A 21527-nucleotide genomic window follows, 5' to 3' on the forward strand; every position below is an offset into this window, starting at 1 on the left:
ATTCAACCACCGGCGATTTCCAAACATTCCTACAATAAGAACGAGGTACGGGGTAAGAAGCGGGATAAGAAGTCCGGACGATTCAGGGGAAACTAGGGGGAGAGGTTTATTCGCGGACAATATGTTTCTTCGTGCTTGCAACGAGAGAAGCACCGCTTCTAGGGTCGCTTTTGGGGTGGCTCAGAGGGCTTGTAACTCGGTTAAACTGGCACGGATATTTCATTAGCCGTCCCTCGAAGAGAGAGAAAGAGAGAGTCGACCCCACGTACGACCCCAGAAGCCCGTACCACGGAGACAGACCGAGGGCTGCTGCCACGTCCTCTGATCCTCGAAAGGCATCGTCGTTTCGCTGTTCGAGGCTCGTCGCATTAAGTCGAGTGCCGCGCCACCCCACTTTCCGCTAAATTGTTGACACGACAAATATATCGCTCCTCGTTGTCTTCCCCGGTTGTGTCTCTTTCTCTCGAGGGTGTGTTTCGAAAATTTAACCGGCCCGAGGGAGACGTAACTTTTTCAGCCTCCGTTGTGATTTCAATTTTGACTTCTTGCTAACTCTTTTCAGTCAAATTTGCGCTGCACATAGCCGAAAAGAGTAAGGCTGGAAGGCACATCCATTTGATCGCGATAGATCATCCTAGCGTAAAAAATTTGGAATACACAGCGAACTTACATTGGTCTACGCACGTAAGTATCGTAACTTACGAACACGTATCTCTAACATTTTAAACACAATTTCTACAAGCCAGATTAAACCCTTTTACTTCGTGTTCCATTGTGTAAGCTATAATTTTTAATGACCACGATGTTCTATCCCTGCATATCCTACCTTACGTCTGAACGTAGCGGGCAAATTACTCTTCTTGTTCTATGTTATACCTCTGGTCTTCGTTCTGGCTTTGCATACTCGAAAACTCGAAGATACGATACGACACGTTCGTCGCGATCAACGCCGAAATTCTTCTTGCGGAAGTGCATCCGTTGGACGGAGTGTCCTTTAAATTCTGGCCACCTTACCTTGCGACACGAAGGAAGCTCTAGCCAAGCTCTAAAGGATGGTACAGCTGGTCAGGGCAGAGGGGCGACGAGCTGTTATCACGGACATTAGCTTTCAACGGGTCTCCCAGGATATAAAAGTAGCCCGGGGCGACCATTACTCGGACATTGTCCGCGCGAGTCTCTTTCCTTCTTTCCGTCTGCTTTTCTAGTCTCCATTCCCCTCCGCCGTCGTTCTCGTTCCCCTGTCTTTCTCTCTGGAATCGTTGGACCGAGGTGCAACCAGGGGAACGAGAAGAGGAAAAGAAGTCTTCTTATCAGAATTCCTGGTCCGTTCCAGCGTCACCTTGTCGCAAATCCATTTCGCAGTCGGCGAATTTCCACTCGTACACGTCCCTGGAATCGGGACGAGGGCTGGATTTCAATCGCGCGAATTTCCTTCGGGCTCCTTCACCTTTTTCTTCCACCTCACACCACCCTTCTACTTCCTTTTCCAATTCTCTCGTTCGCTGTCACCATCGCGAAGACGAAAATGGACGGTGAGAATCTCTTAATGGATCGTGCCTAATTCGAACGAGAGAGTCTGTACGCTTTCGTATCCGAGTGTGTCGAGAAAATGACGCGGCGAGTAACTGGCTTGTCGAATGCTTCGTTTCGACGTATTGTAGAACAAACGAAGCCTGGCCACTTTAGACGCGATTCTGTTTGGCGATCGAAACGCATTAGTAGATCAATGTATGCAACGATCGCTGGGCGATAAGTTCGACTACGGCATCCCCAATGGTGATTATATAGCCTAATATTATCGGTCGCTAATAAATCTACATATTTCCCGTTAATTACCCGCCGCTAAAGTTTCCCAGTGAATCTGCTCGTCGCGCATGGTTAGTCAGAGAACTCGGATGCTGCCGTCGGGAGACGGGAAGCAATTATCCGTTTCGAGATCGCGGCTCGAGCGAAAGCGTCCCTCCCTTTATTCGGCCCAATGGGGTAAAAAAGACTGAAATATTGGCAAGCGGTATCTCAACAAATTAGCTCGATGAAATGCAGATGGAACACAAAGTGAAGGGCTGGGGTGGTGTAGAGTGGGTGGGAGGGAGAAAGAGAGAGAGAGAGGGTAGAAAGGGCGAAGGCAGGGGCAACAGACGAGCAGAAAAAAAGAAAAAAAAACGCGGGGAACAAGCCGGGAGAGTGGGAGGAGAGACACTGACGAAAGAGAAAAGAGGAGGGTGAATCAAAGTAAAGTCGTTTAGACTCATTGAACTGGAAGTAACCGACAGAGTGGCTTCCGCGCCTGCCGCTACTAATCTTATGCAATTACTTTACAATTCACTCTGCCGCTTGGCACTCACTGCCGATAGAACAATCTCTGAAATCGAGTTACCCCTCGAAACTTTCCAGGCGGCCCCACTCTCGCGCCGCGACTTTTTCAGGTAACGCCTGGTGAGCATCGTCACGATACTCGATGATACATTTCGTTTCAAACACGCCCTTCTCGTGTTTCCCTTCATCCGCTTCGATCTTCTCGTCGCGTTCCGTGGTTACGATATTTCTGTGTTCTTTTTTTCTCCTCTCATCGGGGATAACTTTTTCGACGGGAATAAAAGCGAGAAAGTGGTATCGAATGAAACCGAGAGGAGAAAAAGGAAAGTGACGGAGACTCTTTAACCGCGTCAAAGGACGCGTACCAACGGGGAATCGTCGACACGAGCAGAGGAAACGCGACTTTTGGATGTCAGGATCTCCGGTATCGATATCTTGGTACAACGTGGCCGTATCCCTATCCAATCTTAGTTATTGGAAAACTACAAGACCTTTGCTAAACAATGGCGGTCCCATGGGGAAACGGGGAAGGCAGCGCCATTTCATTAAGGAACCGCTCCGTTCTCCTCGAACCGCGTTTCTGCGATTCAATTCGCATAGAACGAAGATCGAAATACTTTTGTAGGCGATCGAACTCGAAAACTTCACCTTGGCATCCGCGATGGAGAGCTCGAACATTCCCAGAAATTAATTTTTCTCCGCTGCGTTTTACATTCTGCGCTCCCTCTATCCACTTAGTCTGATTTTTTCTTTTCTTTTTTTTTTTTTTCTTCACCGGCGCGGCGTTCTTTGTCGACGTAACGTACGACTGTCGTCGGCAGTGACACAACAGCCGGAGATAAAAATCGTTCATTACATCGTAGATACAGGCTAGAGACGAGCGCCTTATCGTGCGTCGCGATCTTTCGATCAGATGGACGGAACCACTTGAAAATCCACTTGACGAGAGGGGAATTTTGCTACCTTTCACCGTCAGCTGGGCCAATCCTGGTCGCTCCAACCACCAGCGAATTAATCAGGCTCCGCTGCATCGCTACTCGATTTCGAGCAGCGCCATTGCAGCCGGTCCATTACCATAATTGCCGTGCACAACCTTCGTCCTTTTAAAATATTTCGCAATCACGAAACTTCCCATGAATCCAGCCAACTCTGGCAACTATAGCCGAACCGTGGAAAATATTCACGATCGACGAAGAACGCGCACGGAGTGTTCCCATGGAAAGATATTAGCCATATCTTTGGTTGAGAAGAAGCAAAGTAGATAGAGAAAAGCAGAGCGCACCGAAAATACGAAATAAGAGATTATCCGTGCAGTTTGCTTAGACAGCAATGACGAAGAAACTGGATTCGACGTCCAAACTGTCAAGAACTAGCTCCTAAGTTAGTTAATTGATATTTATACAGTTGTAATGTGGAAATAAAAATATTTTTTAAGTTACTAAATACACCCAGATCTATGTAACTGTATGTTACGACAGGTACAGTAAAGTACACGATATTTCCTCATTCTATGGTTACCACATAGAAAACCAATGGTATCTGATAACGAACGATAAATCGGATCGCTCTTCTGGAAATTCAAGATTGAATTTGAAGAAATTGAAGCTTAGATAATCTAACTGGCACTGTCTCGACGCGTCTATGAGAACCACGATGGATTCGAGGATTTCATCGAGTTCTAGGAATCCCATTCGATGGTACCAACCCCCCTAGAGTAATCGCAGTAACTCCAAGGCGACCAGCCGTGACGACGTACCCCGTCACCGCCATCATAATTGTTTCCTAACGGGGCCCAAAGTCGGACAAAACAAACAGCACCATATGGGCCAACAAGAAGGAAGCAGAGAAGGGGGCAAATACGATGGAGAGAACACCCTATCTAGCGACGGGGGTGCGTAGCATCCGCGATCGAGATACGCCCATGTAATCAAGGGAACCAAAGGGGCAACCCCTTGTTACACCCCCGAAAAGCCTCCCTTACAACGATATGGTGAGCCGTGATTAACTTTTCGTCGTGGCGCCGCGCCCCATTCATTTGCCATTCATTCGTGTCCGCACGGATTACTACCGGTACCGAGTTGCGCTGGCCTGGTGTGCGCGTGTCCATGGAAAGATCAGAGAACAAAATCACTGACTGACTGAGTGACTGAGTGACTGAACGGCTGATTCCAACCCAAGAGTCGTTTCCACGAGGCTGGATTGCCTGTCGACGATAATTTCGTCGACGTTCTATTGCCAGGGAAAAGAGCGGAATTGTAAATGTAATTGTCGACCAACGACCCTGCGAAACCCTTCAACCCTCTGACGGTCTAATGATGACACGAAGAATTTCAATCGAACGATTTAGAAAATTATTATTCTCGAGTTTTTCCAACGAGTATTAACAACTGCGTTAGTACAACGATAACCTAGGGATACGTAGAATTAAAAAAATTCTAATGGGTAAACGAGGTTCTTTCGACCTTTGTCTCTAATTCGTTGGAAATATCTCCAACGATTTTGAATAGAGAGCTGTAACGTATAACGTGTAATTAAGAGACATGCTGTCTTCAGCCAGGATAATCGTAAAAGATTTTGCGAAATTATTATTCGATAAAAAAAGAAATCAGCATTTCCAGGGTATCGCGATAAAACGAGAAGCCCCAGCGATTTCGAGCTGACGTTGAGTTTAAAGCGAGGTCCGTGACTCACCGCCTTAAAACCGCGGCCCAGTGACAAAGAGAAGGGGTTTCCGCCCTCTTCGGTCCAAGATTTAATGCCTGTTGGTTATCAGAGTAATCGTGAAACTCACCCCATCGACCTGCGGCCCGATTTCCACGATCCTCACGGGGCGACCGTTGATTGAAACGTTCTGATTGCGTCCCCCAGGGGGTGGCATGCGGGTGCCACAGGGGGACGCCACCCCCGCTCTGCCACGAACCCCGGCGATGCAGCACGTACCCACTTATTTGGTAGTCTAATGTCTAACACGAATGTCACCGTGACGAGGATGCTGATGATGTCGTTGGTGATTCGATCGGAGGCAATGCAACTTCTTCGTGGCTTTATTTTCTTTGAACAGACTACGGAAAAATTGTTAAGCGCAAGAACGAGCAGAGTGTAGGTTTTTTTTCACTCTGTTAATCTTCTCCGATTATGAAGTTTTCAGCCACAGTTAGCGACTAATAAAACTCAGTTATTGCTATCGATATTCGTATTTGAGTTTATTACAAGTACAACGATCAACGAACGTGTTAACCACGCGGAACAGAGAAATATGTTTCAAATTAATATGTTCGTTTGGTGTCTTTATAAAAATAGGAATCTGGTACGAAAGTGCGGAATGTGGCAATCAGTTACCTACAATTTTGTAAATTTTCTGAAATTTCCTCCTTCGGATAACTCAGTGCCTATAAAAAGTTTAAGCGAAGGAAGAAAAGAACGCACTCTCTATCCAGCACACGTAACACAACCGCTTCCAATCCCAAGATCCACCCCCGTGCACGCGTGAGATCGAAAAATCAGGCACTTGAGGGCGCGAATTGAAAATCTGGTCTGAGATAAAAAACGACGAGCAAAGAGGGACGATCCTCTGGCAATTTCTCGCGCCCCTAGCGCGATAAAGCCTAGTCGTGGCGTTCGAAGCGAAGAAGAAGCCGCGAAGAAAAAGATGAAAGGAACAGTGGAGAACGGAAGACGCGGAGGAAGAGGGAGCCGTTGGTCGTGGAGGCTGGTATATCAGCATATTTCAAAGATAAGCCTGCTCACCCTTCTCGGAGAAACCCCTGCAGAGCCATCAGCTATAATAACAATCCGATATGATTACGCCATAATCGTAACGCAGCCGACGAGACGGCAGGGTAAAATTACGCTCGTGAATTGAGATACCGTGTTTACGTCTTCCAAAGTGGCCGCATAAACAAAATTAAACAGCTCCCCATGGCGCGTAGCGTTAACTTTACGCTAGTAGAAAATTGGCCAGCGAATTGCTTTCCCACCGAATCAAGAATGCTAAAAAATCTTAACGACATCGACGAAAGACGGATTCCTTCCGTGAAGAGGGCGACAGATCCTTTTAAAAAGATTGGAATTCGTTCGTTTCCTATGGAAAGCGGTACATTAGGCGAGACGCGTTCGTCAGACAAAAGCGGAAGTATTCGTAGTTGGCTGCGCGATTGTCGAGCTTCCAAGGCCGCGATGTAAATAGCGGCAATTAAAAGTTCGGTGGAACGTTTCAATCGAGGCTGAAAAATCAACGAGCAAGTTCGCCGCGTCGAAAGTATCACCCGAGCTGGTTAAAGAGAAACGGCAGAGAACTTCGTGGCCCCTTTCTCTTGCTTCTCGAATACCACCGCGAGTAACACTTGCCTCTCTCTCCCTCTGACCGGTCTTCTGATTGCGAATTCTGAGAGAAGCAGCCACTCGAGCCGGTCCGCAATTTCGCGGGCGACCTTCGTCTCGTTGGCCAAGTCGCGGCTTCGACGTCCAGAGAGAAAAGGGTTATCCGCAGAGGGCGATTTTGAGGAGATCGAGGTGGCTATGTATTCGTGAATCCATGGAAAGATGGAAGATCGGGACAACGCGCTCTTCACGTCACTCTCAATGCGTTCAACGTCGACGAGGAGAGCACGAGGGACTACGAATCCACGGACAGGAGGAGTTTGTTCGCTGAAGTCGATGGAAAGGGCAGGCAATCGGTTAGGTGGACGAAGACAGAATCGGTGGAAGTACAAGGCAAGAGGAGAACGAAAGCGCAAGGGTAGGTAGGAGAGGAAGGGGAGACAGAAACGATCGGTAGTCAGCTGACGAGGAACGAATATAATAGAGGGAAGAGAGAAGAAAACTGGCAAGGAAGAGAGAAGATGAGGGGGCGGCGGAGAGACTCTCACTTTCCTGTCGGCAGTCGACGGTCCGGATTGTCGATGGAATGCTAAACGACCCGGAATCGCTGAATCGGTATTGAGTCCTCTTTCGTGGTCTCTCGTCCTTCCTCTCTCTGTCGCTCGCGACACAGAGTGGCTCGCTCGGTCTTCGTCGCGCTTACTTTCTCCCATTCCTTCTGCCACCTAGCCGCCAACTTCCGACCGCCCTTAGCATGCCGGTGATTGTGCTCGCCGTTTTGTACGAATTTGCCTGTTGACTTCGATATCTCACCTTCGGACGAATCGGCAGTCCCGGCATGGAAATCGAATACTCGGCGGTCGCCTCGTTTGCCAACCGCCCTCGGCCTCCGAAAAAACGAAAGTAATTGCGAGGCGATAGATCATCTTCCGCTGTCTTGTACATTTTAATCGCTCAGCTTTACGTCTTCGAGTTACAGCCGTTCGTGTTATGAATCATCGAAAACCGAAAGTAATTGGAAGTAATCGCGGCGTGATCAATCGAAGGACACGTGGGAAGAACATTTCTTCATTTCGATATCGCTTATTGTTAAGATAATTCAAAGGGAAACGACATAGAAATTACATAAATTACTTGAAGATCTTTGCGACCTTGCGACCAACAAGTTGCGACCATCTACGATTTTTAGATCCTCGAAAGATCAAGGACTCCAGAAACACTGAAAGTCTACGAATCGATAAAGCAACCTTAGCCCATGCATAGACAAAAATGCTGTTGATTTCGATGAACTTCGAAACCCGGAATCTTGGCACGGAGATGAATACTCGCTGCCAGACCGCTACGTTTATCAATCGTCGTTAATTTCGGCCATTTCTGATCTCCAATACAACTCGATCATCCATCATTCGAACTACGAGTTGCCAAAAAATCGCAAACGAAAGTAACCGCGTTGCGTTCCCTTCCCATCTCTAATACGTGTGTCCGAGTCAGCAAGTTACCCTTGAAGCACTAAGACATCAAAAAATCGAGAAACACCGGAAACCTACAGACCGACGAAGCAACCGTAGACGGAGCATCCAACGTCTAATTCCCGTGGAATTTCGCCGGTGTCTCGGAGCGGCATATCAGTCCGTTTCTATCATCTTTCCGCGCATACAACCGCCCAACAGGGCACACGAATACCGCGTTGAGCGTGTCTACGCGGCAACGTGGTGTACGTGTGTACGTTCCGTTCGGCATTATCCGAGCTCTAGTATCTGATGACCCGCCCAGGGCTGCGTCTGACAGCAGCAGCCGGGAAATGAGGACTTCTAGGAGGCGAGTCTCACGCGGGGGTGAGTTTTGCGGAGGGCACTCGGTTCTACGGGTTTGCGGGTTGAGCGCAGGAGCGGGGCCGCGAGGTTCGAGGGTCAGGGGAGGGCGCCACGGAAGAGGGGTGACAGTCTTCATGTCATGCACTTAAATATGTACCCGAGATAATGCCGTCGAGAGGACCTGCGGGGCTTGCCGAGTTCTCGAATGGAATGGAACGACCCGGAGTGTTTCAGACAGTTTGTTTACCAGCCGAGTGTTTCTCGCTCTGCTCTCTCCTCCTTCTCTCTGTTTCTCTCTCTTGCTCACTCATCTTCTACGCTCGACCAGCATCAATCCTCTTCCGTGGCGGGCTCTTTAAACGGCGCTCTCTTCCGGTCGATTGATATCTAGAAATATTCGCACGTATTCCAACATCTTGCACCGGTTTTGAAGTTAATTCAAATTGACTTCAGTTCAGATACCGTGCAGAAACGAGGAAACTGGTCGTAAGATGGTACAGAAATATAGCGGCTTTCTCTCGTTCATCGTCATGTAATCGTTGCCTATCAGCTTGTTACTTTGTTCTCTGTTGCGAATTCCATTTCCGGACGTATTTTGTATTCCACTCGCTAGTCACTTTTGCTTTTTTCAAACTTCCTGCCCCTTTCTCAGTCTTTTTATCTTAATCCCATTGCCTTTAATCCCATTTTAGGAATCTACCGCGTATACGTACCTATTGATTCCAACACGATGATGAAATATACGACCTCGAAGTGTACGCATTCCAGTAAACTTCTCGCGGAAAATTTAAAAATCATATTGTGCTTGAAAGCCAACACAATGCTTGCGCTTACTTTTATGAAAGTGTATCGAAAGTATGAAAATATCCAAATCACGATAGCTTTCCTAACATTTACCGGTCGCAACAAATTTCCCTTGGTGAGTATCTTAGTTGCTGTCGCAGAAACACGGATTTCCATAAACATCGCCAGTCTGATTAAAAATAATTAAACAGTCCTCCGTTCCTTTGCCCAGCCATTTCGTCATTCCTCAACTACAATGTACGCAGGATATCGCTGAAAGGGTTCGTTGAAATGATCGCCACTTCTAAGAAAACTCTACATCTGGTCTTCGGTTTTATCAAACGCTCAGGCCATCGATAGCGCATAGACAAAAGAATGCGTCGATGACAGACCATAAGCGGTACACGTGCGACGTTGGCTTCGGGGTTCTTTTAGTCTCAGGGTAACATTGCTAGCGTGCGGATCTGGACTAGCTTACATTGTATTCCACACTTTGTACTTTAAAATATATATACTTACAATACCTTACAATTTACCCACGCGTTTCTTTGATTCCACATACATCGAATAACCTTAACAGGGTTGATACAGTTAACTAGGAACTTAGCCTGGCCGTAGCGGTGTATGATTTCCAGAGTTCATAGAATAAAGGAAGTGGCGCGAAGAATCGAGTTAATCGATAAAAAGGCAGGAAGAAAGGTGAGTGTGTGCGGCAACGTCCCCGGCAGTGGCTCCGCGTCGGCGACATATGTGAATCGAGCCGTGTGTGCATATGCTAATGCGAGAATAAACGGTTCTATTAGAAGAGCCAACAAACGCCCCACTCGATGAGCGCGGGGATTTGAATACATAAATACTCGAGTTCCTGGCGGGTACGTGTGAGTATACGCAGAGGCAAACGCGCGATCTGCATACGTACGGGATCAGGAGGGTGTGATGTTTTAATCCGTCCACGATCCCGCGATTATTTCTTCACGGGGGATGGGTACGCGATATGCAAAGTGGCTACGGATACTCTAAGAATTGGTCACGATTTATTAAGGACGCTTCACTGTGATTTCATCGTTGGCCAATTTAGCGGACAACGATGTTGCATAGCAGCTTGTACATTTTCTTGACAATCGTACATGCGAAATTATCGCAAAATTCCAGCGGCTATCAATTCCTTGTAACGATGGACTTTGTTCGAATTGTTCAAAGTGTGGCAAGTTATTTGGTGCGTTATAGAGAAGGAAAATTAAGTACAAAAGTAAAATGGCATGTCTTATATGTCGAAATTAGATTCCTCGGCTGGTTTCCTGGAAGGTAACCAGGAGAAGGATTAAAAATGATACGAAAGAAAGTTAAGACGATGAAATGAGAATCGCGATTTGTCGATTCGCCGAAGAAACGATCGAAGAAAGGCAAGGAGAATCAGATAGAATTCGAAAGGAATTCCTACGTCGCGGAGAAACAGTTTCCAAGGGACCTGAAGTCGTCGCCCGGCAACTCCGGCATTCCCAAACCATCCCTTGGCCATTTCCCAAGAAACGCCTGCATCCACCGCTTACTCTGTCTAATTCCAACTAACTTGTTCGATTCATTTCCAACCGCGTCCACATACTTCGACATCGCCGAACGCGGACCTAAGAACCATTCGCCATTAGAATCCTGTTCTGTAGAAAATTCGCTAATTAAAATTATCGCGGGAAAAAGGTTGTTCCTGGCACAGCACACACGGACAGAGCGGAGGACTCTCGTCGCGAAACGTCGATGGAACAGGGCGAAACGGCCGACGAAGAAAAATAGAATCTTCAGTTTTCTTGGCAGCCAAAAGGAGAATTTCCGTGGTACTCGACTAATGGATGCCGGCAGTCTTATGGCAGGGTGGAGTGAGAATATAACGCGCTACGACGAAGAGAGAGAAGGTTGGAAAGCGACGCGGAAGAAGCCAGAAGGGGTGAGCGCGAGCGAGAGAAAGAGAGAGAGAGAGAGAGAGGACGTCGCGACGCCAAACTTTAACTCGTTAATTACCGGCGCGAGGGCAACTTCTTGTCGGCGCTCGAATATTTCAAACTATTGTGTTCGTAAACCCCTCGGGGCTTGGCTCGGCCAAAGAGACCCTGTGTATATAGTATACACTAGGTCCTGCACTCCTGTTCCTGCCTCCAGACTTGATCCTTCGTGTACGATCACACGGACGAACGTCTACAGCGTGCAGCGCCATGAGAAAGTATTTAAACTTGACTTATCGTAAAGAACATTCATGTACAATATATGTACATGCATATGTGTGTGTATGTGTTTGCTGTATAAAAAATACTGAAATTTTACCGAAAAGTATCGAAATGAGATACGACCGTCATGATTATGAATTTGACAGCGAAAGAAACCAACAAGTACAGTGAAGAAATGGAGGAAGAGAGAGTCAGACAGAGGAGCTACCAAATGAAGTGTGTAAGCCAAGTTTGCTAGTAATTTGGTAGTGATTTGTTGAGAATTACAGAGTGTGACGCTTAGGTAGTTTGATTATATCGCTTATCGAAAGTTTCCGTTTACGGAGAGGGTCCAATACTCTCGATAATTTCCACTATCGAATTTAACGATCCGCGGTATCGTTCACGATCGCCGTCTCGGTAATTCGGAAGGAATCGAGATATACGCAAACGAACGCATCTTACGGAGCAGAAAAAGAACTGGATTCCGTAATTACACGATTCAGAAGGTTTTGTCACGGAGTAGCGAAAGCGCGATAGACAACGTTATTTGAAAATTGTGAAATTGTACCTTGTTATTTTATAAGCGAACGATAATTCTTCGTCTGATCCTCGGATATCGACTAAAATTATTAAGATGCAACCAGCCGAAGGTTTCGTCCGATTCACCGCACGATACAGCAAGAGAATAAAAAATCGCACAAGCATGCTGATACGAATCTTGTCTGCTACAGATTATACCAAGACGACTCAGACACAGAAAACATCCAATCTCACATACAAAGTCGTTCTAAAATAAAAAGAAAAACTAAATTAGAGAAACACAGTAGCACTCACCCTGCTAAACCTGCGTCCATTACAACCGCCAAACAGGTTAACAAACATAGTAAATTCCCAGGTGGAAAATTGTGACAGATTTCCTATATATCGAAGAAGAAAAAAAGAAAGGTTTACTCACGTAAGCATTGAAAATTTCGAGAAAATTTCACCACGTGTAAGCAGATAAGTGAAATTGTAAATCCTGTTCCACCCGACTGAAATCGTATCTGAGAAGACACCTGCTCGGGATCGCAGGATCTAAAGAGCGGAAACTATATCCGGTCCTCCAAAGTTCCTCCATCCGGATGAAAAAACTAGGAAAGTTGCGCTCGCTTCGCGTGGGTGCAAAGCGTAGAAAATATGGAAAAGGGAAGGAAGAGAAAGCTGAGAGCGAGAGGGACGAGGCATCATCCGGGGGCCAGTTCGTACATAACGTTAATTGTAGCAATTATTACGATATTATAATTCACCCTAATTGTACGGCCAATCGGCACGCGAAGTGCTTAATTGCATCTTCCGGGGGGTGGGAAGGGTGCAGAGGACGGCGCGCAGAGGGCGGAGACGGTGGGTGGAGGGAAAGGTACATGCAATTAAATTAATCGCCACCACTCTCGAATACAATGATAATCCCGATTACACCGCTACTTTCTAGAGTCCTCGTCGCATGTTTGTTATATATCCCGGCGGTTTTCGAAGGAACGAGCCGATGAAATTCATGTTCGCTGGCAATAACGATGATTCGTAACGATCGCGAACAGAAAGAGGGAAAGAATAATAAACGCGCTAATTTGGGATCGACGAAATCAACGAAATGTCTTTGGACATTTCCACGAAAGGCAATTTGTAACATATACGTTATCACTCGCAAGTATGTGGACGCTTTGAGCGATCTGAGATAACATCATAAGAATTTTACCAAAGAATTTTTCCAAAAATAATTGGATGCAGCGCTCGCTACGTTTTCCATAGAAGTCGTCAGTTTATAGCTTTAAACAGCAAGGAAAAGAGTCGATCCCTCATGGTAAAAATTAAGAACCAAGCCACAGATGTCGTGGTAATGTTGTCGCGATGATTTTATATTTCGACAGGATTCGACTTATTTTTTAGAATCGCATTCGGCGAACGCGAGGATATTTCTTGCTGGCTTTGAAGCTGCAACGATCGCAACCCCGACTCTTTCCAACAATAAGACGTAATTATTTGTTTCGCCGCGGCGGTGTGCATAGTCCGAGAAGTCGACGAGAAACGGAATTATTTTTTTAAAGTACCTCGTTAAATATTTCTCTTGTTCGAAGAACGCGAGCCCCGCCGCGCACAAAGCGAGCCAACGAATTAAGTAAGCAACGCCGCGCTGCTCGCCTTTATTTTTCCCGCCAAGCATCAAAACTTCCTTCCGGACTTTTCCTTCCTTCTGGCCGCGCTTTGTTTCGCGACTTTCCAACACGCGACGTTTCTCGTCCAGCTACGATTGGACGGCTGCTTGATTCGTGGCCTCCTAATCGTCTTTTCGTTTAACCCTTTCCCTGTAAACGCGAGTATTCCCTTTTTTGACTAGATGAAACGCAACACTACGCTTCGTGCAATTTCAATTTACGATACCGCGTATTTAACGAGACTATTTGTCAAACAATTTATGGAAATCTTAATCCGAAAGGTTCGAATTTCTCCGTATCATTTTAAAGACTATTTTAAGACTACAAACACGTACAGCTATTTGGGCAAATACTCCATCTTTAGATTCTTCGATTTTTGAAATGTAAATCAGGTTAAGGAGGGATTTGCAAACCGATAAAAGATGTTAATAGTAAATGTAGATAATAGCATATATATAAATATATATGATAAATCGTGAGATATATTACCATCGTGTATCTTAATAGAAGGTGCGGTAACATCGAACGTCCTAATAGGCGGATAGACGAGGCGATTAATACGAGGAGAAGTCGGGAGTTCGGTGATCATTATACGAAAGGAACGCGAGACCGTAAGCACGCGAGAATGTCCAGAACGATGCTTCTATTGTTCGGCGGGCGAGCCAGGCATTCCTCGGCCACAAGCGTGTATCTTCGTCGAGAATTTTCTCTTTCGTTTTGCACGATTTTCCCTCCTACATACCCATGGCGCTCTTAATAAGCCATTGCCTGGCTGCCTCGTAAATGCGCCAGCTAGAACCAAGCGAAAAGACGATGAAACGAAGATCCCACAGTAGAAGCAGCAGCGTTCATTTGCAGATGGAACATCCTCCGTCTCTCTCTTCACACCCTGGAGAATTCGTTATCCGAAATCTCGGACCATTCTTCGAACGATCCCGCCTCGAAATCCGGGATTTCGCGCTGCGACTCGAAAAATTCCCTCTTTCTTTCTCGCTGGCTCGGACTTTTTTATTGTTTGTTGCTGCAGTGGCCGTAATAAGCCAGCGATACACGTCGCTTGTGGGAAGGTTCGCACCGTTGCGGAAGATTCATAGCCGTTTCGTCGAAGAACAGAGAAAGAGACGTCGGAGTTGGCGGCGCGATTCCCGTTCACGGCTGGCCAACCACGTTATGCGGAGTCTTCCAGGCACAGGTGACGTTCCTTGGTTTCGAGGTGTGCACGTCCGTGGAAAACGGGAACGCTGGATACGGCCCTGTCGTCGGGATGAAGCTAATGGACAAAAGGGTAGGAGCGAGGAAACGGCGTACGCCAGTGCGCAGCCGTGAAAGGGTGCAACCAACGATTAACAACGAGAGGGCCGAGAGTGTCGCCCGAGAGTGCTGTCTTCGTGTGCCGTTTTCACGCAGTCATCGTCCTCGACCTGCTCTCCTCTCCTCTGTTTCCATCTCTACTTTCTTTTCCCGCTTTCTCCGAGTACATGCCTCTCCAGCGTTCTGCTCTCTGTCTCTCTGTCTCTCTCTCTCTTTCTTCCTTTCCTTCTTCTCCGCTCCTATCCTCGGTTCGTTTTCGTAATTGAAAGACGACCCGTGCAACCTGCATCGTCTCCCATCCTCGGGCGTTATTATGCAGAATCTTCGAGGCGCTCTCATCGTCGTCGTGACCGCGGCAGCGTGATACTGCGCGATCGAGGACGAGACAGATCGCTGGCGTGAGTACTTTCTTATGAGATTTTCTTAGGGTGGAAAAAGCGAGAGAAGCTGGAAGATTTGAGATGACTACACGCTTGCTGTAGCTAATTATTTGTTACTGTAGAGCGACAATTACAACGGCGTCGTAATTTGTCATATGGCAATGCGAAGATGAGCCGACTCGGACCCAACACGCGTGTTTCTCTTCGTTTCGGGGCTCGGGTACAAGCTGCGACCCCGGAAATGGCAGACTAACGAACAAAAAGCGGTAGCACGCGCTGCATCGTGAAAAGGTGCAGCCAATGATGAACAGCGACCCAAGGGTTGTCGTTGTGCTTTCCTGGCTACGTATCTCGACGTAGACCCCGACCAGCGGAGCCGCGCTCTATTTCTTCCCCTCTTTAGAAAAATATCCACAACCCCTGAACCATCTCAAACGTTAATACCAGCCTTTCAGCCGGTCTAGCCCATTCGATAGCTAGATGCGCCTAATAATTACTTCGTGTTCCTACGCTTTACCAGCACTTAGGATATTTCAATAGTCACGGCTTCCAGAAATTCCGTGTTCTACCACAGAGATGAATTTTGGAAGATCGTAACGTTCGTCTTACACGAGGAAAGTGCAGCAGATCGATCGATCAGAAATCGCAGAGGAATCGAAATTCTACCTTTTTTCCGAGCTAAGAAAATACAGGAGTAGATATTTTATGAAGGCCACGTGATGGATCGAGCCGCGTTACAAAGCGATTTTTAGAACGACTGGAGAGTTGCATGACGATGAAACGCGAAGCCGCCTGCGAAGATGCGCAGATGACGCGGAATGACGGGGCGTTCTCTCATTAGGCACGAAAACTCGCGGCTGAATTATAGCCCTTAATTTACACCGGACTACGGTGTTGTTCCCCCGCAAGCTCTCGCGAGGCAACCGAGCGGATGGAAACTAGGCTAACGATGCGGACGCAGAAAGGAAGCCACTCGTCGCGGAGCGAAGTTAAAATCGATAAGCAAAATGCACCGTCACGTTGCTACCGGAATCCGGTGAAAAATGTGACGAGGATCATGGATGAACCCTACTACACATCTCGCCCGTGGATAATTTCACGCGTTATATAACACTTCGATCTTTGAAAGGAGAAACAGAATTTTAACCTTCTCTTCTAAATTCTCGCTGGAAAATAATCAGCGAATTAGAAACTAGATCACGAAACCGACGAATCGCGAGGTCGGTCGTACACGATTCGCGAAATACTTGGCGTTAGCTTTCTCCAAGGGGGTGGGAAAAGCAGGCGCGCGATGTCATCGTTACGCGAGGTCGCTTTGACGCGCCTTCTACGCATCGAGAAAGGGCTCGCGAAGAGAGTTTCGCGGAAAAAAGAGTCGTATTTTATGTACATTTTAATGGTTTCGCAACTAAGGAATGCGGATTAGTCGGTATCGACACGATTTCAGTCGTCCGGTGTCGGCTGTGGAATTAAGCGCCGATGAAAGGCGGGACGAGGGGAGAAAAAAGAAGAAAATAAGAGGAAAAGGAAGAAGAAGACAAAGGAACGGGAACGCAGAGGAGGAAAAAGGGAGCGAGGCAGGGCGCAATGACTACGACGTAGTCGTCCCGCGTGCGTTTGATCCGCGAGGATACGAAGCGGATTAAGCCGATAGAATTCTCGCAGGAACGCGACCGTGTCTCCACACAACCGACACAACAACCGACCGTCGGTCGCGCTCAAAGAAGCGATCCGAAGCACGACCCACACCTGAAAGGACCGTTTACAACTGGCGTTTCTCTCTCTTCCGGAGTTCCTTGTCCGTCCTCGTCGCGGTTCGCTGCACCGCGCGAGTCAGCCCGACACGATAATTAGCTCGCGAGCTAATTTCCCGCTGATTGTAGCGAATCATCGCCAAGTGTCGGGGTTTAAACGATGAAAGCCGCGCGCACGCGAGACAAAGAGAAACGTCAAAGAGGACTCTGTCTCCTTTCCGCGGAGATGCGTTCAAAGCGGCAAAAGCTTCGCTTTTCGGCCGCGTTTGATGTCGAGCACTCGCAAAGCGGCAACGTTCGCGTGCGCCACCAGCCGCGGTTCGCTTTAATTTAAACCTCTGGTCGTCGTTGGGTGATAAAACGATGCTGACTTGGTACCGCGATCGAATCGTATCAGAGTGAAAGAGTCGCAACGATCGTGCCGTACCATAGCGATCCTCCCGCCCTATTTCCGGCAGTGGTGGAAAAATAAGCGGCGGAAAAACGTGCAGTCACGGTTTTCCGTAACGAGAAACAGCAACGCAGAAAATGGGAAACCAGACCAATGGCGCGTTTTTCGTTGCTAGCTTCGAAACCTCCAAGAGTCCGTTAAATTCTCAATTACGATGCGACGACTGACATAGGGACTTCTGCAGCCTCCTCAAGTTCGTTCGCGACTCGTGATTTTCACGCTGCTTCAACCGTCTCCCTTCTCTGATCTGCCTTTCCTTTTCTGTTAGCTGACGAAGCAGTAGGTGGTGTTTCGCGCGCGAGTGCGAAGGGTGACACTTCCGCGTCGCGACGCATTGCCGTGTTCACGATGCGTGTCACGACGACGGTGACGACGACGACGACGACGACGACGATGGCTAGGAGAAGGGCGACACACAGCGTCGGTCGTGACACGCACACAAACGCCCACTTTCACGGGGTCCTCGCTATCCGTCTATCTTTCTATCCACGTTTGTATGTCTGTGGCGTGCACGCACGTATTAAGGACGCCCAGATGCATTGCCTCGATGAAGTCACCGCGGTGTTGCTGCACTTGCTCAACATAAGTGCGAATTGCAACACCACACCCACCTCCGCTCGTCACCGCTCTTCTCAACCACCGACCTCCGCCATCCTCGTCCCACCTCCGCGCTGTCGCTGCCACGGCGCCGAGGGTGGTTGCGAAGTGAGTGCCGTTGCGTGCATAACGTGCGGACGCGCATACTAATTACGACGTTTCCATTTTGCGCCATCCACCGCTCGCTATCTGCCATCCACGGCCCCTCCGTTTCGTTTCGTTTCCGACAGCTTTGCAGTGCCGTACCTAAAGGGGCAGCCGTCTTTTTTAACGTCGCTTGAAAGAAACGACCTCTGAACTTTGCCATTCCAAAAGCTCACCAACGATTCCACGCTAAAATCGCCACTGGACCGGCAGAATTTCGATGTCGATGCTTTGCTACCACGTTGCAATTTGTCTCGGCGAACATTCGATGTGAGATGATACCGATGAGAACTTGTTTGATTCACGCGATTGGGGTGCTTTGGCGATAACCTAAGTATTTTAATAGCGTCTTCTTCCGATGTTACGGAAACGATTAGAATTGTCATTGAACGTTCCATCTTATACGCAGTCACAGACAGATTTTTCATATTTTCATTGACAAACGTACATTTTGTTTATTCTACTAGCGACGTTCTTTTTTATTATAGATCCCCGCTTCGTCATCCTCGTTATTTTCTTCATCGTCATCGTCATCGTGTATCTTATAACTGCAACGATTATCAAATCCTTGAGGAATGTACCAGAGTTAAACAAAATGTACATTTAACAAATTTACATAAACTCGAAACGAGAAATTATCGATCTTTCGTATTTTCCTTTACCTAAGTAATTATTCAATACTAAGAAAGATAATTGGGTCGAAAATCCAAAGAACGGAATGAGATTAATGAAACTTTCAATCCTCGGAAGATCCGTTTAAATCGCGTGTCCTCGTCTATCAACTATCCATAACCTGGCTTAAATCCTTTCCTCTACCTCGACGTTCCCTTCGCCGCCAGTTACATGGCGTTGGTAAAACCCGAGAGAAAGATGGCAGAGCAGTCCGGAAGAAGGGAATGAGACGAATTCAGCAGCCCTTTTGTCAGCTTGCCTCGACATTCGTATTCTGGTAATTAGTTCATTTGCCTGTGCTAATTACGTTACTTTTTAATACCGTACAAGAGAGAAATGGCTATGCCGTGTACACGTACGGGTCGTCGTAACGCGAGCGTGCACACGAACGCGGCGTACCTTCGACGCGCGAGTTGCGTGTTTTCTTTTTTTCGGAAATTCGAAAGCAACACCCCGCGTGTACCTCGTATTAGCCGCGACCCCTTTTTCCTCTGAGCGCCAAGCGACTCGAAATTTCACCCTGTCGTGAGTGCAAACATCGTCCGAACAGTCACCGGGCATTAACGTTTCTAATTTTCACAGAGAGAACTCGTTTGCAAGATTCCCGTGAATTTGTTCTCGCCGCTGGATCTATTAATTCGTACTTTTCACGCGGTATCCCGATATTCTTTTGCATAGCAAAAAAGAAAGGGACTGTGAATTGAAAAAGAGCGTAATCTCCGCGATTCGGCAAGTCTGAACCCCTGCGCCGAGTGTTTATCTGCTGTCCTCTCAGCCCTCTCTTGGTGGCTGTTCCAGCCTTCTCCAAGCTCGCAATTAGGGGGCGTCGGGACTGTACGCGACGCTACGTCGCCCTTTTGCCTGTTATTTAATTGGGATGTGCAATTGAATGACACTCGGTACACCAAGTAACGGGAAAGAGTTGTGTCGCGGCTGCTGCCATACCTAACGACGTCATTGTATATTCCCACTTTCGGCCCACTTCAATCTCTTTTTTATCAACCACTCTCGATGATGGTTAACGCCTTACGAATCGACGTCGCTTCTCTTCTCAAAACAGGCAGAAATCGAGGCGTTATCGTTTAACGAGGTCGTTGCTATTTTCAGTCGATTATAGGGGAGGCGTCGAACAACGAAGCCAAGTACAGTAATCGTGTAATTTCTTTTTAGTAAGTCAAACAGATCTCCATTTTGAGTCCTCGCTCTTTTGTCGCGTCTATGGAAAATATAAATTTCTATAAAACTTCCACAGTATGATAATAATATTGCGAATATTTCGAATTTCTTAAAATTTCCTTAAATTATTGAAAGTAAGTGGGAGAAAAGAATATCGAGCGAATTCTTGGAATTTGGCTACGATATCAAAAAATGGAGCTGGATGTTGCGAACTGATTGAAAGTAACTGCACGTGAATTAATTCTACGTAATAAGACTGGTGGTGTCACGAAGTTTCTCCAGAGGATTTCCTAGACCGATCTCGTGCCAACGATCGAGGTTCCCCAAACAGCTATTATAACGAAGCCCGATCGAGCAACGGTCAATAAAACGAGGACAGACAGCGGTCTGATTGACAGCTGAAGCAGCCTAAAGCCGGGCATTATTGTCGCCCTAGGCGCAACCACGTCATGGGTAGAAATAATTCCTGCAGGACTTAAGGGATCATTCGCTCTCTTAATTCCGACGGTGCACGGCGCGTTAGGATACCGTGCCGTGTATTGTCGTATGATCTTTCAGAAGAAAAAGTTAGACCGTACCTGTCATCCCTTATTTATACATATAACTAGCACGTCGAAAATAAACCAAGGTTCGATTATCATTGTGTTAAACGAACGATGGAATTTGAATCGAAAACACTGGTTCTCGTGCGTTTATCTTTCCATATACATTAGATCATTAGATATATCAGATATATTATACGTAGTTTCTTGAAAAGGAAAGAATTTTCGCAAGTATCGAGGCGATTCAATTATCAAATTACACAGGACTAACTGTAACGGGTCATCAACCGACAGCTTTCCCTGACGAGTCTAAAAACTCATTTCCTCGGATGCGTCGTCATCGGATCTCGGTTGAAAAAGCGGCGAGTCGCGAGGCTAAACTCGCCGAGACGCGCTAACAAGGCGGAACCGGGTGCCGATGTTAGAACGAAGGAGGTCCCTTAACGAGATCAGCTCCGTGGAAAGACGCGGTGATGCAGATCCGCGTGATATCCCGTGGGATTGCCACGTAGAAGGAGAAAGAGATAGCCTTTGACATTCCGCGAACAAGCAGCCAGAGATGAAGGGAAGGGAAGAAACGGTGGGAGCAAAGAAGAAGAAGACGAGCAGGAGAGAAGTCGAAGAGCGCGGAGCGAATTCGCGTCTTGGAAGACTTCCTCGAGCTCATTACGCCGACAATAATTAACGTTGCTTAAAGTGTCGTTATGGAAATAACCGGAGAAGAGGCACCACCGAAGTGAAGACGAAGTAAGTTCCTAGCGAGGGAGTGAAAAGGACACCGGGAGTCGGTGGTAGAATCGAGACCACCCGGTCGAAGAATAACGAAAAGGAGAGGATTGGAAAACGTCGGAGAGAACAGAGACGGCGTATAAGAGTCGAA

The 21527-nt window shown here is 47.3% G+C and overlaps 1 protein-coding gene across 9 annotated transcripts in view; it reads right to left on the minus strand.

The window, feature by feature from the left end:
- LOC132911461 (transcription factor Sox-2) overlaps positions 1–21527 on the minus strand; it is a 360539-nt gene that overhangs the window by 265387 nt on the left and 73625 nt on the right. For 2 of the 9 annotated variants that reach the window (XR_009659006.1, XR_009659005.1), the window contains exon 5: positions 1024–1389. The exons of the other annotated variants lie outside the window; for them this stretch is intronic. The gene's annotated coding sequence lies outside the window, so the exon portion shown is untranslated. Of the gene's footprint in view, positions 1–1023; positions 1390–21527 lie in introns of those variants that run through there. 9 annotated transcript variants of the gene reach the window in all.

This window comes from Bombus pascuorum, chromosome 10 (assembly GCF_905332965.1).
Source record: "Bombus pascuorum chromosome 10, iyBomPasc1.1, whole genome shotgun sequence".
NCBI lineage: Eukaryota > Metazoa > Arthropoda > Insecta > Hymenoptera > Apidae > Bombus > Bombus pascuorum.